Below are 20,056 nucleotides of genomic sequence, written 5' to 3'. Positions count from 1 at the left end.
ATACTAGGTCAGGGGACAATGGTCCTACACCTCCTGGGAGGTGGTGGCCACAAATCTCAAACCCACTAGTCATTTAGGATGCAGGTGGCCAGTTGGTGAAGAAGCCTCTTTCCAGGCAGCAAGCTCCAGACCTGTGTGGGGAGGAAAGGCTGCTTAGGACCCTGACACCCTGACTTTTGTCTAAGCTCTGCCCTCTCCAGTCCCAGGAGTAGGGCTTTTTGGTGGCTAATCCTCAGCTGGGCACTGGAGAGGGACCACAGAATGGAGTGGGGGCCTGGTGGGGAAAGCACTGGTGAGTAACAATACCATAATCACTGATATGGGTCCAGGCTGCCCCCAATAAAAACAGAAGACTCTGGTCTAGAGCTCTCAGGACTTTGGTTCAATATGAGATAGAATGTCTTTGTTGGAGAAAGAACTAGAACATTTTAGGGCCTTATTTGCTGGGCTGCTGAGCCTCTGGTGCATCTATGGTCACTGGCTCAGCATTTCTTTGGTGTGAAATGAAGGGAGATGATGGGGCCTGCTGTCAGCTGAGCTCTTGCTACAAGCCAGCCTGCCTGGGCCAGGATGGCCAACCCAGTTCCTTAGGACTTCATCAACTGAGGCCCAGGAGTCTTCTGAGACCCAGAACCGACTGCCAAGCCTGCAGCCTGCCCATGTTGCCCCTTCATTCCTCCCTTACCCCTGCAATGCTGCATGCGGACACATACCTCAGGCTGCCCTCTGCTCCCTAGCATCTTACATTTGTTCTGCTTCAGCAGGGATCTAATGAGGACATGCTTTACTCTCTCAATTAGCAGCATCCTTGGACCAGTGGATCTATGTGGAGATACCATATGTCAGTATCATGAATAGATATAAGGCTGGAGGGCTGGCAATTGGTAGCTCTCAATCACTTGCTGAGTAGACCAGGGTGGGGTTATCTACGGCACCAGAGGAGGTGCTGGGGCTCTACCATAGGCAATGCCATGGGTAGGGTATGTGTCTCCTCATCTGGGAGACACATCCCAGGCACCCAGAACACATGAGTGTTTCTGGCCAGAGAGGCAAGAGCTGAGTCTGGCACTTGATCTCTGCCCACCTGCTTGAACATCTGTCCCTCCTCAGCACTGCTCTGTCCCCTGTTATTCCCCTCTTTCAGCCATGACTCATTTGGGCAGGTGACAAAAAAAATGAATGAGGTAGCAGATACCACAGTGCATGCCCAGCGTTCCTAGCTCCAGTAAAGGGAACAGTGAGGCCCTGCCCTTCTTCTTGGCCCTGCTGGAGGCTGAATCCAATTGTTGCTCTGGTTGATTGTCTCTCTCTCCCTATGAGTATGATGGATCCTTCCTGACATTTTCCCAAGTAACTTGTCCTGAAGATCTCATTATATAAGTGGATCGTCTAAGCCTTTAGCATTTGTGACCCATAAATGAGATTGGCAAGTTAATAATGTGGCCCTAAACACATTTTCCCTGCTGGCATTGGAAGAGAATTACCAGGGGATGGGACAGGGTGCTAGTGGGAGGAGACGGTGCCTTACTAGGCATTCAGAATAAAGCTTCATGAGTCCCTGAGGCTTCTATACTTCTGTAAAAAGCCCCAGCCTCAGTTTCCCCACCTGATGTTTTTTCTCTCGCAACAAAGCTTTGATTTTACACTGAGAAACCCCATCTCCATGGGTGGGTGAAGGCTGGCTCTGACCCTGGCTCTGGCCACCCCAAGCCACAGTGACATGCTCAGGGAAAGGCCTGTGACAGGCTGGGCCAGTCAAGGCACACCACCTGTGGGTTTAGCTGGAGCCATTCAGTTAGAACATCCACATGCATGAGGTCACTAGATGCAGGAAGGAGGAAATCTAGAGTTTCTGCTGAACCCCCATGGGTCAGGGATGGTAAAAAGCCAGGAGGCTGGTAGGCCCTGGAGTGAATCACCCTGGAGTCAACACACAGGACTCACTTTTGCTTCAGGTAGTTTCTGTCACATGTGACCTGGAGTTCTGATCATACATAGAATGACTTGGCTTGTATACCTGCACATTCTTGCTCCAGGATTCACCCACATGAGAGACTGTGAGGAATCCCCAGGGAGGATGACAACCTGGTCAAAAGATAGGCCTGGAGCAAGTGTGCTTGAGGATGGCTCCACTCTGTGCTCAGGGGTCTACTGCTCATGCTGGGAGCCATGGACAGGGGAAGATAACAGAAACTGATAAGCAGTGAAGGTGGAGGAGGTTGACCAGCATCTTGCAGTCCAGGCAGACAGCCCAGCCCAGTGGTGCCATTGTTTGGACTTTGAGTGTCACTGAGAGGCCTATGTGTTAGGCTTGATCCCCAGCCCATGGTTCTATCCAGAGGTAGTGGAACCTGTAGAGAATGGGCCTAGTAGGAGTCCTAGGTTGATAGGGAAGAGTGGGCCCCTGGTCTCTTCTTGTTTTCTTCCTGGCTGCCATGAGGTGAGCAGCTTCATTCCTGCCATGATGTGCTGCCTTGCCACAGGCCCATCATGGACCTGTGGTGACCATGAACACCATGCCACAGGACCAGGTGGCATGAACTAAAACCTCTGGAAAACATGAATGCCCTCTTTTTAAGGTAATTGTCTCACTTATTTTACCACAGTAACAGAAATCTGGGTAGCAAAACTCCACCAAGTGCATGGCCAGGGGAGTACAGTGGGTACTGCTGGGCTGCCTGGGTTGCTGCTGGGGCAGGTGGGTCAGGTCGGTGAGCCCCCATCCCACACAGGCCCCTGGTGGTACCCCAAGACCTTCATGAGGGATTAGAGACAGCTTTCTTGGGCAAGAGAGGTGTGTCTACATCTGGGGCACTGTGCCTGGAGGGAAAAGTGCAGACACCCCATCTTGCCCCCCAAACACACAGCTTATTCTGGAGACACTGATCCTAGCATCCCACTGATGGGGAAAGAGGCACACAGAGGTGAAGTAACTTATCCCAGCACACAGAGCAAAAATCTGAATTAGAACCTGTACACAGATGTTCCCATCAGGACACAGAGCACCAGGCAAAGCCCTTCAGACCCTCTTCTGAGGAGGCAGGACAGCAACACCCTGGGGACCTGTGCTAGGTATCTAAGAGGTATATTGTCTCCCCTGCAGCCTGAGCTGGCTCTGAGGCCCTGAAGGGCCGGCTCCAGGAGGCCCATGGCTCTAGTGAGATGTTGAGGAAGAGGCCAAGGGGCACCAGCTTGACCCCCTTAAGCAGCCCAGAGTCTGGGGGTGGGGGGGTTGGACTGAAGCTGCCAGCTTTCCCATGAGTACCTGGGGGGGAGACAGACAGGAATCTGGACACTGCTAGTGTCTTTTGCAACTAGTTGCTCTCTGTTCAGGTCCCCTGGAGCCCCTATATCTCCCCACCTGGCTCTGCCCCCTCTGCTGTCAACTTAGGTGCCCTCTTTCCTTAAGGGACAGGCAAATGTCTCCAATCCTCAGTGGGAAGGAGTCCTCAAAGTTGTGTCTACCCTTGGACTTGGGTGAGAGTTCCACCTTTTTCCTGGCTCTCTGTGTGTGAAATGCCTGCCCAAGCCTGTGGCAGTCATGTGTCCCCTGGAGAGCCTTGCTCAGGTCTGCTTGGGCAAGTGACATTTTAGAAGGACAGTTCTGGGTGCTTTCACTATGGTCCTGTTTCCTTAACACCCTTGACAGAATTCCACTGCGTGGCTTGGCTAAGAGGCTGACCCATGAACAGGTGCTCAGTGCACAGGTGCAAGCCCTCTGCCCACCATCATTTTCCTGGGCCCTGCCTGGGACTAAACACCTGCTCATCCACACTTCACTTACTAGGGATTTTCTGCATGTCCAAGAGACTTCATATGTAGTTGCACATCTAATGTCTGCCAAACCTTATGAGGAAAACAGGTTCTAAGTGAGAGCTGGTGGTCAGCTTTCTCAGAGGCTACTGTAGACCCACCCCAAGGGGGTGCTAAACACTCAATGCACACTGCCTTGCATGAGGTGCCTGGCAGCTGGACTGTATCTAGTCAGGATATGTTGGGCTGTCCCTTGGGCTCATCAGGAAGCCATCATGCACAGCATGTGGCAGAGTCTCTTTTCCTGCTGCCTTTTTGTTTGGTCCACAGCCCAGTTGCACTAGGGTAATGTGACAGGTTGCTGAGAGACCCAAGGAATTATGCACATATGACATGTAAGATATTGGTGTACTTTTTTTGGTACCAAGAATTGGACACAGGGGTTTCTCACCACTGAACCACATCCCCAGATATTTTATATATTTTATTTAGAGATAGGGCCTCACTAAGTTGCTGGGGCTGGCTTTGAACTCACAATCCTCCTGCTTCAGCCTCCTGAGCTGCTGGGATCACAGGTGTGTGCCACCATGCCAAGGGACATTGGTGTATTGAAAGCTGTTCATGGAGAAAGCCCAGGGTAGCAAGTTGGACAGGCAGTGCCCCCTCCCCCTGCCCCAGTATACCTCATGCAAATCTTTCTTTTTTATACCTTGTCCAATGGCAGCTGGAAAACAAGAGGAAATTTTCATCTCCATGGTGCCCCCGACACAGGCCGGTCATCCAGGGAGAGGGGTTTACTTGTCAGGCCACAGCAGTGAGATCATTAGAGTCCTTCATCTGCTTTTATTCTTTTATGACAAGCATCCAAAAAAGCTTCTGTCCTAGGTTGTGTGCAAAAAAAAAAAAAAAAAAAAACAAACAAACAAAAAACAGCTCATTCTCATAATTCTGGTCTGCCTTATATACCCTGTGTGAGAGTCAGTGTCCCTCAGGATGGCATTTACCTGGACATTCTTGTCTGGGCTTAATGTGACTTGGGAATAAACTGGGGCACTTCAGGGACATGGTTTTTCACTGTCCTCCATTTCTTTAAAGATGACACACCTCCCTCCTCTTCTCCATTGTTCTTCTTCCATCTTGATCTGGAACTGGGGAAATGGGTCCCAGAGGATCTACAGCCACCTACTCTCTGCAAACTCCACTCTGGGAGCCTGGAGTCTGGGGGGCAAACTGGTACATGAAGGACTGGGAATGAGGCAGGTCACAGGTGGGCAATCCATTGTGCCCTTCCTCTCAGTTTCCACTTCAAGCTCAGGTAAAGAGAGAAAGTGACCAGCTAGGCAGGGAACAAGTTGCCTTCCCACATTGGAGACGGGGCTTGAGGCTCTTCCTCTGGGTGAGGGTGACAGGAGTGTCCCTAGCTCTCTGGCAGTGGGCAAAGGGTCTCACTTGGCTTCCCGTTTGGCATTCTCTGAACCCCTGGCAGCCCATGCCTTGGCCTCATTCCAGGCTGAGGACAGACTCATGAGTAGTGAAGCATGGTCACACCAGTGTGAACGCCCTCTGTGGCTCACTGTGGCTGGTGGGGCACCAGGTATAAATGAACCTTCAAAGAAAAGACAGAGCAGGTCGAGGCAGGTTTATATTCAAAGAATGGACTGAGCAGGAGAGCTGTGATATTCACACAGCTTTGGGTCCATTGTGCACATGAACATAAATCCTCTTCACATACTCTAGGAGGGCAATTGTAGACACATTATGGTCTGGAACTGGCGCTGGGAAGGTCTGTCCTACTGGGGCACTGTGGCCACATTCACCAGTCAGTGCTGGATAGGATAGACTGCCACTGGCCACACTAGGTGTTCCAATGGGCATGTCCAGGATCCTCCTCCATGTTCTGATGGGCCTCTACCTGTGTTTTGGTGGGTGAGGTCCTCATAGCTACTTTCCTGAGGGTGGAGTGGGATGTCAGCAGTCCAAGTGCTCACAGCACTCAATTCTCTCCACTCTGCTTGGCCCTGCTTTAACTGTGAGCCCTCAAGCCTGTCCTGGGGCCTGTGCTGTGGTCCTTAGTGGTCTACAGGCTCTCCCAGGCCTCTTTTGGGTCATGCCTTAGGACTCTGTGCATTCTGGTTCCTGGTAATGACATGGAGAAAGGGCTACCATAAAATGCCTGAGCCAGCCCAGAAGACTCTGTGTGGTCCTTGGAAGGCCTGAGGATGCATCTGCCCAGAGGTTGACAGGCCCACCCTGTACTTAGATTGGCAGCTCCAACTGTGAAGCTGGGCAGTCCCAGTGGCCTGTCTCTCAGCTTAATAAGGCTTAGGGAGAGTCACAAGGAAATGAGAACAGAAGGGAAATAATCACAGAGGATGCACAGCTCTTGAATGACTTGTGCTGTCCAGGCCTAAGTACCACACCAGCATGGACCCCGACTGTGGCCCACTATGGCTGGTGGGGCGCAAGTTAAAAATGAATTCTGAAAGAAAAGACAAAGCAGGTGGATGCAGGTTTATATTCAATAGAGTGGAATGAGCAGAAGAGCTCTGGTGTTCACACAGCTTCTTTCAGGGAGTAAGAAGTGCCAGAAATAGGGCCTGGAAGCCAGGCTGTCACTGCAGCCTGTGCTGCTGCAGCCTGTGCTACTGCTTATTTACATACTAGGCCTGAATTTCTTCAACTATACAATCCAGTACCTGCCTCGTGGTGAGGCTGCCATTGAACTTTGCTACCCCATCTACAGTCCTCACAACAGGACTGTGTTGTGACACCTGGGACCAGAACTACTGTGCTGCCTCACAGATGAGGAAAAGAGGGCCAGGCTGCATATGATATAGCTAGTTGTGAAGAGCTACCAGAGTCCATGTAATTTCTGTGAAACCCAAGGCAGGGTCCCTTGAATGTAAAGTGAACCATGAGAAGCTGGAATAACCCTGCAAGGAGACAAGTTTTTGGTCAGTTATTTCCAGAGAGTTCCCAAAAAGCCAGGAGTCTGTCTCACTCTTCTCCCCCTTTAGAGACCTGTTGCCACCTAGAGGTTCTCTCCTGTGTTCCTGGCCAGTTCATAGCCACAACACTGCAGCAGAAAGAGGCTGGCTACTGAAAGCAGTCACCTGTGAGCAGCCTGAGCCTCACCTCTTCTGAACTTGTGGAGATGGCATGAAGTGACCCAGAGTCCTGCAAATGTGTTCTCAAGAGCAGATGTCACCCTGAAGGAGATAGAGCTTGGTAAGATGTGATGGCGATTCTGAGCCAGACTCTGGACACACCTTTCCTGACCAACAGTCTGCGATACCCTCACACCTCAGGCCTAGCTTTCCAGATATTAGGAATAACAGCCACTGGTGTGTGGGTGACAGGGATGCCAAGAACCTCAGTGTCGAGGCTCTGAAACAGATGAAGAGGGTCCTAGGGTCCTCCCTATATGAGCGGCTCCCCACATGAGTGAAGTCTGAAGACTTCACTCAACTCTCTTTTGAGGACTCCCAGTAGAGCTAGTCTGTCATTCCAACTGTGACTCCTGCCATTTATAGAATGTTCAGCAAGGATATCAGAGTAAAATAGGGCTTGTGTGTCACAGGTGGAGACTGGGAAAGACCCTGGTGAGAAGGGATATGGAACAGGGCACAGTCCCAACTGGGACCCTGGCCTCAAGAAGCCCCCATGATCCTAGCTCAGATGTGTTTAGCTTAGCTTTGGGATCATATGACTCATGGACAGCAGCAGCTAATCCTCAAATGGCTTCTGCTTCACTGGGGAAGTAGGTGAGGTGGGCAGTGAATGTCTGACAGGCAACAGCCCAGCATGGCAGGAATACTTGCACCTGGCACTGGCAATGCAGCAGTATCTATGACCAGGTGCCCACCAAGCAGTAGGAGGGAGGCTCAATTCCAAGACCATCTCTCACATTATCTAGGAGGGCTGAGAGGCCAATAGGCCAAGAAAGAAAATGCGAGGCCTGCAGGACCCATACCCATCCCAGCAGATACAGGGACATGAGCTTCTGGATGCAAGGGACTTTTCTCTGATTTGTGAGTTTAGGACTTGGTGGGCTCTTCTTCAGCTCAAGGAACATGACCCTGTCTATTTCTAGGTGGACAAAATACTTTTCATGTGGCTGACACCTCAGCTGCAAGAACAGGGGTCATTCATTGGTAAGCTGAGAAGAGGACAGAGACCTGCCCTGCAGGTCTGGGATAGCAAAATCCAGAGATCTAGGGCTGAGGGCCTCTGAGAAAATCTCCTGAATTTTTTTTCATTAGGCCACTGCAAAAAAATGGAATAGAAAAGGCCTCTTGGGGATGGGGATGTACTCAGGTTAGACAGCCCAGCCTAAGACTTCAGCAACATCCTGGATGGGAGAGAGTGAGGCTTTTGCTAGTGGACATCCAAAAGCCCACTCATTCACCACCTCTTTGCAAAGCTGCCCCAGGAACACAGTCATGGTGGTATTCAGGCTGCTGTTGCCACCTAGAGGTCATTCTGCAACCTGCAATCAGGCCCAGGCAGGGCTGAAGCCCACTTTCAAAAGAATGTGCTTGGTGGTTGCCTCCATCCACTCAGTACAGGCAACAGACCCAGAAGTTGGGAGATCCGAATTAGCAGAAAGAGAGGGGAGGCTTCTGGTCCCTCTGCCCCACCTCTCAGCAGTCTCTAAGGCTGGATGTGAAAGGCAGGTACAGACCATATCCCCAACTCCTGCCAAAGGCCCAAGGGCCTGGTAGTACACAAAGAGCTGCTGCCTCAAAAGACAGATCTGAAAGCCCTGAACACTGGCTTCTGAATTCCTGCAGTGAAGTCTACAACATGAAAGCTTAAGATACAAACTGGCTCCTGTTTGCTTTATACACTCCCTGACCCACCATCATCTGGCTGAGCTGCCTAATCAAACTCCTACCTGAGCCAGAGCCTTTGCAAATGCTGTTCCTGAGCCAGATATCTTCTTGATCATGGCTTCCCTTATATTTTCACCTTATGGCTTCTGTGGAACACTTACTGGCATGTGACTGGCATCCCCTCATCATAACTGAATGTGAAAGTGAGCTGTGGGCATCATGTGCTCAGCTGCAGGCTGAGTTCCTCTCAGCTGAGCCAACTGGCTCATTAGAGTGCTGATCCCCTGACCTCTGAGCACCAGTTTAGGTGTTGAGTACCTGGTATAGCCACACCCTGGAGTTTCTGATGCCATAAGTCTTCCTCAGTGCTCTCCCCAAGTGTTCCTGCATGGGTCCTCAGCTAAGAAATGCTCCTTCTGAGCTCCTGATTGGGGACTGGTGGAGCACCCTGCCATCAGAGATAACATCAAATGATCCTCCAGAAAACTTGGTACCTGGGTGAAGGAGGTTGAAGTACAGGAGAAGCTGAGTGTCGGGCACAGTGGCTTCTGAAGTACAGGCCGGGAATTCTCAGTATAGAATTCCTGAGAACTCTGCATCCTCCTGTCTACCCTCCTGTCTCTAGGGACCAATATGTACACGCCAGGTTCCCCAGCAAGGGGCTCATGGGCTTGTCCTCAGCCCAGGGCCTTCTTGTCCTCAAACCACTGCTCTGTGACCCCAACTGAGCTGACAAATGGTGAGAAGTTTAGGAGAAAGTGCTGGACCCCACCTGGTACAAGGGTTCTGGAATCTGGCACCTGCAGCAGCATCAGGTTAAGTGCACGGATGTCTCCAGGCTCATCTTTAGGCCCACAGAAATGTAAAGAAGCTTGGTGCTAAGGCTGTGTCTATTCAGGGCCTATAGCATAAAAGGTAGGTCAGAGAAATATGGGACACATGCCCTTGGGTCCAGGCCAGCCACAGGGGCTAAAGGCTCTGATGAGGTCCTGAGTGTAAGCAGAAAACTCTTGGACTCCTGTCCCTTAGGCTCCTTCCCAGTGCCTGTCCCCAGGCACAGTGGGCAAGTGCTGACAGCAGAGGGTCTGAAGTGCATGTGTGCGAGTGCATGCACTGCCTCTGACCTCACAGAGTAGGGTGAAGGTCCAGGCCAGTCACCATTCCCAAGATAGTGCCAGAGCCTCCTGAGTGAAGGGAAGCATCTTCTTCAGTCCACAGAAGCTGAATCTACAAAATAGGTAGAAAACTTTAAAAGAACTTCTTTCCTTGGTGAAGTGCTGATGTGAGCCTCTTTCTCTTAAAAACCTAGTTACAAGCCAGGAAAGAGAAGAGATGTATCTTGGATGGATACTGTACCCAAGTAAAGCCATCTGCTGAGACAGCCTTGAGTGTGTCTAAGGCTTGACCTTAAAACAGGATTTGAGATGGGCAGCAGCTCATTTTGGAACACAGCACTGGTAAGTAGAGGAGTGGTCTGAGGCACAAGGGGCCACCCTGGCAGCAGGCTATGGCCAGGACTGAGCTTTTACCTTCCTTCTGCTTCCTCTCCTACCAGGAGATTGGGCATGTGTGGGTCACCTCCATACTTTCCTTTGCAAGGGAAAAGGTGAGCAGAGTGTATCACATTGGCCTGGGTAGAGTCTGGACCTCTGTACCCTCCACTGATGTTGATGGAGTGAGTGCTCTACACAGGCTCCTTAGCTGGAGAAAAGGACAGATGGGGTCTCAGCTCTTGGAATTTGCTGTCCAATGGAAGGGCCAAAGTGTTAATGTCACCTTCCCAGTTCAGTTTGCAGGGCCAGAGAAAAGAGATGGAGGAGTGAGAAAGAGTGGATGTAGTCACAGTCAGGAGCAGCAGTCCAAAGCATAGGCAGCACCATAAGCAGGGTCTGGAGGCTGAGCTAGGGGGACAGGCAGCTGGGATGGCATGGGGGTGACTGGACAACAAAATCTACAGTAACCTATGTGAGTGTGGTAGCAGCACAGAGGTGGAGATGGAAGACTAATAATAGCAGAGGGAGGAGTCTAGCAGCCCAAGGGGTTGTAAGCTACAGGCTAGGATGCACTACCCAGGGCCTCATGGACGGAGGCACCCAGAGAACACCAGGTGTGCTTTACTCCAGGCCAGGATCTAGGCACACAGAGGTAAGCAGAAGGTAGCTGACCAATCCTCCCCATCCCCAGGGCCATTCCAGGCACCTTCTGGCTGGGCTCAGGCTGTCCAGCCCTCCTTACCTTCTCATTGTGCAGGGCACTGTTCTCCAGCCCATCTACTTGCAGGAGTTTCTTGGCCACTCCAGAACAGGTCAGCTCTGTGAAGACACCAAGGTAGCAGGCCACACCAAAGCTTGGCATATGGCAGAGGAGAGTGAACTGGTGAAGTGGGGTTGGCCAGCTGTAAGCCATGCAGCCTGCAAATGGGCACAGTATGAGGGATTAACAGAATCTCACCATCTGCAGACCTGCAGAGCACTCAGGGCCCAGACTCCAAGACCCTCTGTGCCCTGACTTCATTGGTGAGGTTGGTGCAGAGGAAGCCTTCTTCCTTTACAGGTCCAGTAGCCTAATTAGCATCCTCACAACACTTCACCCTCTTCTTCCTTTCATTTTATGGCAATTTTCTTTTTCCTCTCCCCTTTGCTGCTGCCCTCAGGCCTATGTATATGTTCCCATGCCCAGGAGCAGCCTGCTGCTCTCAAGACTAGCATCCAGGTCAACATGAGTTTATCCTTTGGCTTTGGGGCCGTGGGGTCCAAGGGCAGTGTCCAGGATGATCAACAACCTCAGCACCCTCCTGGACCAAGGTCTATTTATCCACAGTCCTGATTATGGAAAGAGGCCATTCTGTCCACTTCATGGATGGTACTAAGGGTAGGGCTCTCTGAGTTCAGACCCTGTGACTTTTCTCAGTGGCCAGGTTGGCACTGGATCATGGTCCTGGAGATGGGCCAGTGTAGGGTGCTGTGGAGAAGAGGAGGGTAGGCAGTGAAGGTGGGGTACAAAGGGGGCTCTTCTCTGGGTGGGGGATCTGTCCTGTGTCTCATGGCCTGATGGTGAAAATGAGTCCAGAATGGAGCCATCAAAGTTCTGCTGGCAGAAGATGCTCTTGCCATGGGGTTGGAAGTGCCCTCTCTGGTCCTTCCCAGCACCCACCCTGACCTCTTTTGGGAGCAAGAGTACCTTGATGGTAGAGCATCAAATTTCCACACACAAGGAGGACCTACAGAGCCACAGGAGAGTCACAGTCAGCTAAGCTGATTCTCACTCCTCAGTATGGGCTGTCCTTGAGGCAGCACTAAAAGGAACTGCCCAGGGGTCCAGGTTTTTAGAAAATTCTCTTCTTTTATGGCTCTGGGTATTGGTGGCTCACAGGAGCCTCCCCCTGTGACCAGGCTGAAGCAGAGGGGCCACTTTACTGCCCTGAAATGAGGCATCTGCCTGGGGCATGAGGCCTGGCTTCTATAGCCATTGCACCAAATCCACCAGGAAGGACAACTCTTGGAAGGCCATGAGGCTAACCATTCATCTCTCTTCATACACCAACTGCCACCAGGCATGCAGGTCAGCAGGCACCCGAGGCCACCTGCTTCCTGCCTCCATTTTCTCTGCCCTGTTGCTCACTTCCAAAAACAAACCTCCCATCTCTACCCCACCCATGGACTCCTTCTCTGCCTCACCCATGGGTAGGACATGCAAGGTAAAAGATTTAAAAAAAGTGACAAGATAACCTTCCCCAAAAATGGTGGTGGGGATTGAGTTCAAAGGTGAGTTCTCAGTTCAAAGGTGCCCACCTGGGACCTGGTATGTTTGAGGATCCCCAACTCCATTTCCCAGGAGCTGTTCTAAAGGTGGTGGTTAGCCTCACCCCTGCTTGCCCCTTCCCTCCTGGCCTTCTTGTAAGTCAATGCTGACTTTACCACTTGCAATGGCTGCTGGAGGCTCAAAGACAAGGCACTGGAAGGCACTAGCATGAAGGCCGCATCATGTGGACACTGGGAGAGATGAGAAACGCTGGGTCTCCTGGAGGCTGTGACAATGAGGTTACCACACTGACTTTATGAAAAGACCTCTAATCATCTAATAAGTTGGGTATGCCTTCAGAGCTAGGAAGTCTGAGAGAATAGGGGTTTGCAGGGACAAGATAGCGTAGAGACACAGAGGGAGGAGGGGAGTGCACCCTGGTGTGCAGCTGCAAGGACAGAAGATGAACTGACTCTGAAGACTTTTCCCATGATGTTAGGAGGTGTGGGTGTGGAGGACAGAGGGCTCAGATGGACCGGGCATTCTGGAATGACTGGGAACAACCCAGAAAGCTTTTAAAGTTCAGCTCCTTTTCTTAGGCTTCTCTGGCAAACAGACTGTTTCAAACCCCAAAGACCCTACCCCACAGTGGAAGAGGGTGGCTGGTTATAACCTGGTAGAGCATATAGGTCAACCTCTGCTCTAGAGCAGATAGGTAAACCTCTGCCTACAGCACATGAGTGTGGGGCTCTTCACTCTCTTTTCATTTGTCTCCCTGGCCTGAGCTACTTTGCAGCCTGGTCTGTTCATTTTCCCCAGGGGGCACAGTGACATCTGTAATAGGCTCATCTTATGTCATAGGCCTCGGAAATGAGAGGGGGCTTTCCTTTCTTGCTCTCTGGTTTTTGGAGCTTGTGTGGAGAAATTCTAATTAAGCCAACCTGAGAGGACTTTGGGTGTAGGGAATAGGGTGTGGGAAAGATAGTAGTGGTGGGAGCCCAGCCTACAGGGTCATATCAAACAGGGGACAGATCACAAAGGGCTGCAAGCCACTGTCAATAAGTGTTTACTTGATTTACCTTGAGGTTATAGGAAGGACACTGAAGTCCAGTTAAGAGGACTTATGGTGACATGATTCCACTTTTTTTAAAGGAAATTACTCCTAGCCTTGTGTATCAAGGAGTAAGATTTGGGGTGGGGAGCCCATGGCCATTTGCCTTAGTAACCTACAGAGGCAGAGATGGCAGAACAGACAGGGAAGAGGGTAAGGGGAGGCAGACAAGAGGGCAGATTCCAGCAAGATTTAAAAAGCTGAAACTATGAAGATGACATCAGACAAGATGTGAGAGGAAGGGAGGAATCCAAGAAGGGACTGTTATTTACAGCTTGGGCAGGTCTGAGTGTGTGCTGCCTGTCACTGAGGTGAGCACCCAAAGCTGACAACCATACTTGGAGGTAAAGACCATGAGTTGGTCATTAGCAGTCACAGAATTCCCTTAATCTTTTATCTTTTCATTTTTTCCCTTTCAAACACTTCTCACCTGTTAATGAAATTCTATGAAAGGTGAGCTGCAGATGTGGCTTAGTAGTAGAGTACTTGCCTGGCAATATGCCAGGTCCTGAGTTTGGACCCCAGTATCAAAAAGGAGAAAAGGAAACAAAGAAACCTATATACCATTAAGCTCTGAGAGAGCTCTGCATTTTTTTTAATATTGGCTTTAGGTCTTATTTTATTTATTTACTTATTTACTGCTGTGTTGTCTAAGCTCTCACACTCCTGGACTCAAGCCATCTTCCTGCCTCAGTCTCCTGAGGAGCTGGGACTGTAGGTGTGTACTTCCACCCATGGTTAGATCATATTTTAAAGCAACAGCACATATAAATTCATCTGTTGCAACACAGGCTGCCCTTTCTGGTCAAGTTCCCCCTTGGCTCCCAGGTAATCACATTCCTAAGCTTCTCTGAGGTTTTCTGTGCCTGTGTAAACATCCTGCAGATCACTGGCATTAACCACTGTATGGCAGCACCCATGAAAATTCAGATACCTGTTTCCAATAAGGGGTACTTAATGTGTATTTGGGTTTTCACAATTCTGAAAGTGATTTTCAGTGCTGTACTAATACTCTAGCATATGTTTGCTTCAGTAAAAACAGGAATTTGGGCTGGGAAATGCTGGTATGAATAAAGCTCTGAGTTCCACCTGAGCACCACAAAATAAATCAAAGTGTCTCCAGGACTTTCATTTAGAAATGCACATCTCCAGCAATGCAGGACAGTGAATTTAATGATTTAATGGCTGTTTCTGAGAGTTTGTGGTCAGGTATAATATTGAAGCCAGAATTAGACACTCAGATAGGCAAGGGTCAATCCAGAGAATGGAAGGATTGAAATGTTAATTCCTTCAGAACACTTCCTCCACCCTTATCAATATAACCCGCCCTGTTCCAACCTGTTTCTAAGGTAACCCGTCCCAGGGATATATAGGGAGATTTAATAAGCCCTCTTTCTGCCTAAATCACTCTGCTTTGGCTCCTCCAGCCCATCTGCATCTCACCTTTTGGCCATCCATCTCCTGAGCCTTGTCACTTACACAGGAAGGAGAGAGATAAGGGAGAAGAGATCTGGAGAACAAAGAAAGCCTAGGACATATAAAAAGGCAGAACACCCTCACTTCTTGGGATACCAGGATACTGGCTATGGCCCCCTTTGTCCCTCCTGGGAGAAGTCTATGTTATCCCTTTTTAAATAAACCCTGCTTTGTACACTTGCCTCTGCATGTTTCTCTAATGTTCAAACTTCAACATTTGAGGAAGCAGAACTTGTCACTGGTAACCTGTGGTATCAATGTTAGTACAGATGTTCCTATAGGAAGTAGTCCACTGGGCATTATACAAGTAAAGACTGATCCCTATTTCTACTTTGCTGAGGTTATATTTTTTCTAAATTATACATTTTGTCAAATGTTCTCTATACCTATTGGAATTATCACTTAGAGCTTATTGTTTAGCTTATATAACTGATGATATTTATAGATATTTTTGAGCTATCCTTGAATTCCCAGAATTTATCATATTTGGAAATGATGTGTGTTAATTATCCTGATAAATTTGATTTGTTAATTAACAAACAAACTCAGCAATGGGCAAAAGACTTAGCCATTTCTTCAAAGATACATAAATACCCAAAAAGCACAAGAAAAGGTGCTCAACAAAACTAACTATTATGGCAATGCACACTCTGAGGACCAGGTTAGAAGCTCAGTGGTAGATCACTTGCCTAGCATGTGTGAAGCACTGGGTTCTATCCTCAACACCACATTAAAATTAAGAAATAAATAAAAGTATTCTAAAAAATTGAAATGTTCATTATTTTAAAAAACCCAACAAAACAAAACAAAATTCTGAACCAGGCAAGGTGGCACATACCCAGCAACAAAGAAGGCTGAGGCAGGAGAATCATGTGTTCAAGGCCAGTCTCAGCAACTTAGCCAAATCCTGACTCAAAATTTTAAAAGGGGCTGAAATGTAGCTCAGTGGTGGAGCACCCCTGCATTCAATCTCCAGCACTACCCCCCAAAAAGAGAGAGAGAAAAATTTAATAAATTGATACAGTGAGTCATCTTCTAGGTATATATCCAAAAGAATTAAAGCAGATCTCAAATGTTGATGAACACCAAAGTTCACAGCAATCATAACAGCCAGAAGATGCAGAAGGTGGAAGCAGCCTGAGTGTCTATTAACATATGAGTGGACAGTCTCAGTATCCACCCATATAGTAGCATTCATTATCTAGCTATAAGAAAGTTGAATGCTGATACATTTCACCATATAGATGAACCTTGAAAACATCATGCTAGGTGACACAAGCCAGACAAATGCTGAGCTATTCTATTTATGTGAGGTATCTGAGGCAGTCAGAGTGACAGAAAGTAGAGCAGGAATCTCCAGGGGCTGGGGTGGGGCAGGGGAGTCCTTGTTGGGTGGGGAAGGTGAGGACACTCTGGAGCAGGATCTGGTGGCTGTGTAACACCTCTATGCTTGAAACCACTGACAATACATTTAAAAGTGGTTACACGGTGCATTTGGTGTAATGGGTATTTTAGCACATTTTTTTTTAAAAAAGCAGCAGGGGCCCAGTTGTGGGGTGATAGTTAGGAACATTAGGGATAGGACAGAAGGGAAAGCCAGTTCCCAGTTACCTGTAGAAAATATGCATGAGTCACAAGAATTGGTCTCCCTAGCATCTTTCTCTGCAGCTGGCCTACTGCCTAACAGCTACCTCTGTGTACAATGTCTAACCCTCCTGTCAGAGCTGACAAGAAGACTTGAATACCCAACACATGCTGGCTATTGTCAGCTTTTACCAATACCCAGGGTGTATAGGCTAACTGTAGGGGGCAGCTCTGAAGTGGCCGTCTGCAGGAGGTTTGACTGGAGTTCTCAGGCATCCCTCAGCTTCCAGCCAGAGAAGAGAAACTTGTAGCAAAGATCAATGCACGACAGCACCCTTCCCAGGCATCAGGTAGCCAATGAATGGCCCTGGAGCTTCTCTGTAGCTGGAGGAGACACACAGAGCAGAGGCCAGTGTACAGCACAGACTTTAAGTTTGTAAACTAACTGGGTACCATCTGTGGTTGAGATTATTTGCACAGGGATCTGACTAGAAGAAAGTGATCCAGAAACCCATGAAGTTTTTGAAGTCATTTCATTGGGGAAAAAAGTCTCCCACCATCTATAAACACCCACGTGCTGGATCTCAGGATCAGAAGACCCATCTGTCAGCTAGCAGGCTACCTGACCACCGGAGACCACACTGGACCTGGATGAGTGGCCAGTACATCCCCAGAGGTCTGAAGGTGCTGCATGGGACAGTAAAACTTGGAGAGAACTGTGTCCAGGCCATGTGGGAAGGTAGTCAAGGATGCCTCTGGGACAGGAGTCCCTTGTGTTTCTCCTTTGCCAGCAGAGTAATAAAACTTGTTTTTCCTTTTTCTCAAGGGAAAAATAAAACCCTCTATGATTAATGGTACATAAGCACACTCTGCAAACAGTTTCTCGCTGCCTTTCAACTAGATGAGGCCAATGTACTTAGTTTAGAGCCATGAAATATGAGCTGGTGTGTGTGTGTGTGTGTGTGTGTGTGTGTGTGTGTGTGTGTGTGTGTGTGTATGTGCATGCATGCAAAAGTGTGCTCACTGGGCTGTGTTTAAAAGGCACTGTGTGCAGGAGCTGAGGTAAGCTTCAGTGGCAGGAAGCCAACCTAGCATACATCAAGCCCTTGGTTCCATCCCTGGCATTGCCACTCCCTTCTTTTTCTCTCCAGTATATGACAGCAAGAACAGGCTTCAAAGACCAGCAGCTGGAAGTTGGATGTAAAGGAGGACAGAGGGTCAAATGGGAAGCAATATGGGCACCTGGCTCCTTGGAGCTGTGAGCAAGCCCTGGCCTACACAGGCTGTCCTGCACAAGGCCTCTGACATTTTGGTCAAGTTTTTATGCCCATCTCTTTCTGTGTACCTGCCTGCATTTCAAAGGCTACATACCTGTCTATAATTGCCTTTCTCAGACACTTGGACAGTGGACACTTTGGAGGGCAATGGGATGAGATCATGAAACAATTACCCTAGCCCAGGCCACGGGGTAAAAGAGGTGGGAACCTTGTTGTGCTGAGTGACCATTGTTACTGGATAGCCTGGCTACAGAGATGGTGGCTTTCTCTGAGGGGCACAGGTTATGCTATCATTGGCTTTATCTGGTGTTGGGAGCAGAGGCTCAGTGGTTTCCTGTTTCCATGGTCCCATGGATAGCATATATTTTGATGTCCCAGCTCCAGTGGCACTCTCTTGCACCACTGTCATCCTGCCGAGTATGATGGTGACTTTGGCCCCAAGGGCTAGGCTACTGGCTTGCTCTAGGTCATCCTGTAGGTGGGTGGAGCCTAATCCTTCAGCTCTTGCAAAGCATCTGCAAGCAAGTTCCTGAAGAAATCCCTTTCTGTACAGTCATTCCTGTCCCTAAGTAATATGCCCTGACTCAGCTATCAGGGAGGGCAAATTCTTGAACTGAGCTTATCTATGCAATGGCCGGCTGATGAGCCACATTCCCCCATGGGACTGGATGAGGGCCCAGCACTGACCTGCAGGTGAGGGCATAGTGGACTCCCAAACTCTGCATTCCACCAAGAGAAGTGCCCAGTGCTCACATTGTCTAGTGAAAGATGTACTTGTGTCACCAGCTGACACAGCTCAGGAATCTGGCTCTCGGTCCCCAGAAGCATGTGCTCCACAAAGAGTGCAATGGAGAAAACCTGATTCCACTGGGTTCTTTCAAGAGAGGGTGTTATACACTCAGCTCCAAAAAAGGACTCTGAGGCAGGAGGAGGGGATGAGAAGGCAGGTGTGAGGCAACACTGAAGGATGAACTGACAGGAAAAGTTATCCACCAGCCCTGTCCTCAGCACTCCCACAGCTCTCCATGCAGGCAGGACTTGGGGTCTCACTTTGCTACCTCAGCATATGAGGTACTGCCACTGTGCCCACTGTCTCATAATCCTGCACACAGTGAGTCCCTCTTGATCCTCATGGCCCAGCACAGGTTGGGACCCTCCCCAACCATGAAGGCCTGCCGCTCTGCTTGTCCTGCCTGCCTCTGTCTGTTCTCATGGCTCCCTGCCACCAAAGTGGTTCTCAAAGTGCAGCTTAAAAACCTGCCTGACTTTCTGTGGCCCTGGGGCACCATGGCCTTCCTGAATGTGTTTTTTCTGTTTCTCCAGCACTAACGAGATGCCTGGCACTTGACATGGTTCATCAATGTAAGAGTGAGTGCACAAAAAGCCCCTCCCATGGAAAGAGCACCTGCTTACCCTCCTGCCAACTGTACCAGGACCTGGATTCCACTGATGAGCACAGGCCAAGCATGCCAGGGTGAGCCGGGCTCCGGGTCTCACCTGACCTCTTCAGTGACAGCTCTGGCTGTGCTCCTGCTGTCTTGAAAGTACCAATCTGGGCAGACAAGCTCCAGTGGTATAAACAGCTTCTTTCCCAGATGCATCCAGGCCTGGGAACTTGGCTTTAGGGTGTGTCTTGTCAGAATTTCAGCACAAGTCATTGCAGCAAACACATCTAGTGTCTGAGAAGAGCAGAGCAACCATGTGACCCCACAGGGTCCCTGCTTCTCCACCCACCTGCTTCATTGGCTGTAGTTCCCATAGGCCAGAGCTTCTGGCAGGAGCAGTGTGTCCTTGCATTCTAGGTTTCTAACCTGCTCTTTTGGGTCTTGGGAAACAGGAAGCACTAGCCAGCTGTTCCCAAAATCTCTCAGATATGCCCCTGAAGGGTCTTTTCTTGTGCTCCTGTGGACAGACCAGGGACTGGGCCTCCCTCCCAACTCACTGCCAACTGTGTTATGCTTTTGTGCAGCTTCAGTGAGGCTCTGCAGAACCTGCAGGTGGATGGTCACAATTCTGGAGAATTTGTGCAGTCAGGTCCTGAAATGCAGATAGGCAAGGTGCGCCCACAGCAAGCAGAGCCCATCCTTGGGCCTCCCTGAGGCTGCTCATAGCTCACAGATACAGGACCATAGGACCATCTGCAGAAATTGAGGTTTTAAAAATTTTTCAATATGTATTTTTAAATCATAAAGATATGTTTTCCTATGGGAAATCAAAACTATTCAAAAATCATGAGAAAGAAAATTACAAGCCAGACTTCCTATCTGCTGACTTGCTTT

At 49.4% G+C, this 20,056-nt stretch overlaps 1 pseudogene; it reads right to left on the bottom strand.

Moving 5' to 3' along the window:
* Positions 1-6,283: 6,283 nt before the first annotated feature.
* Positions 6,284-12,098, bottom strand: LOC144371356 (endonuclease V-like; annotated as a pseudogene).
* Between the last annotated feature and the right edge of the window lie 7,958 nt (positions 12,099-20,056).

This window comes from Ictidomys tridecemlineatus, chromosome 16, assembly GCF_052094955.1.
Source record: "Ictidomys tridecemlineatus isolate mIctTri1 chromosome 16, mIctTri1.hap1, whole genome shotgun sequence".
Lineage (NCBI taxonomy): Eukaryota > Metazoa > Chordata > Mammalia > Rodentia > Sciuridae > Ictidomys > Ictidomys tridecemlineatus.
The sequence above is the reverse complement of the archived record's forward strand: the minus strand, read 5'-3'. Positions and strand labels throughout refer to the sequence as shown.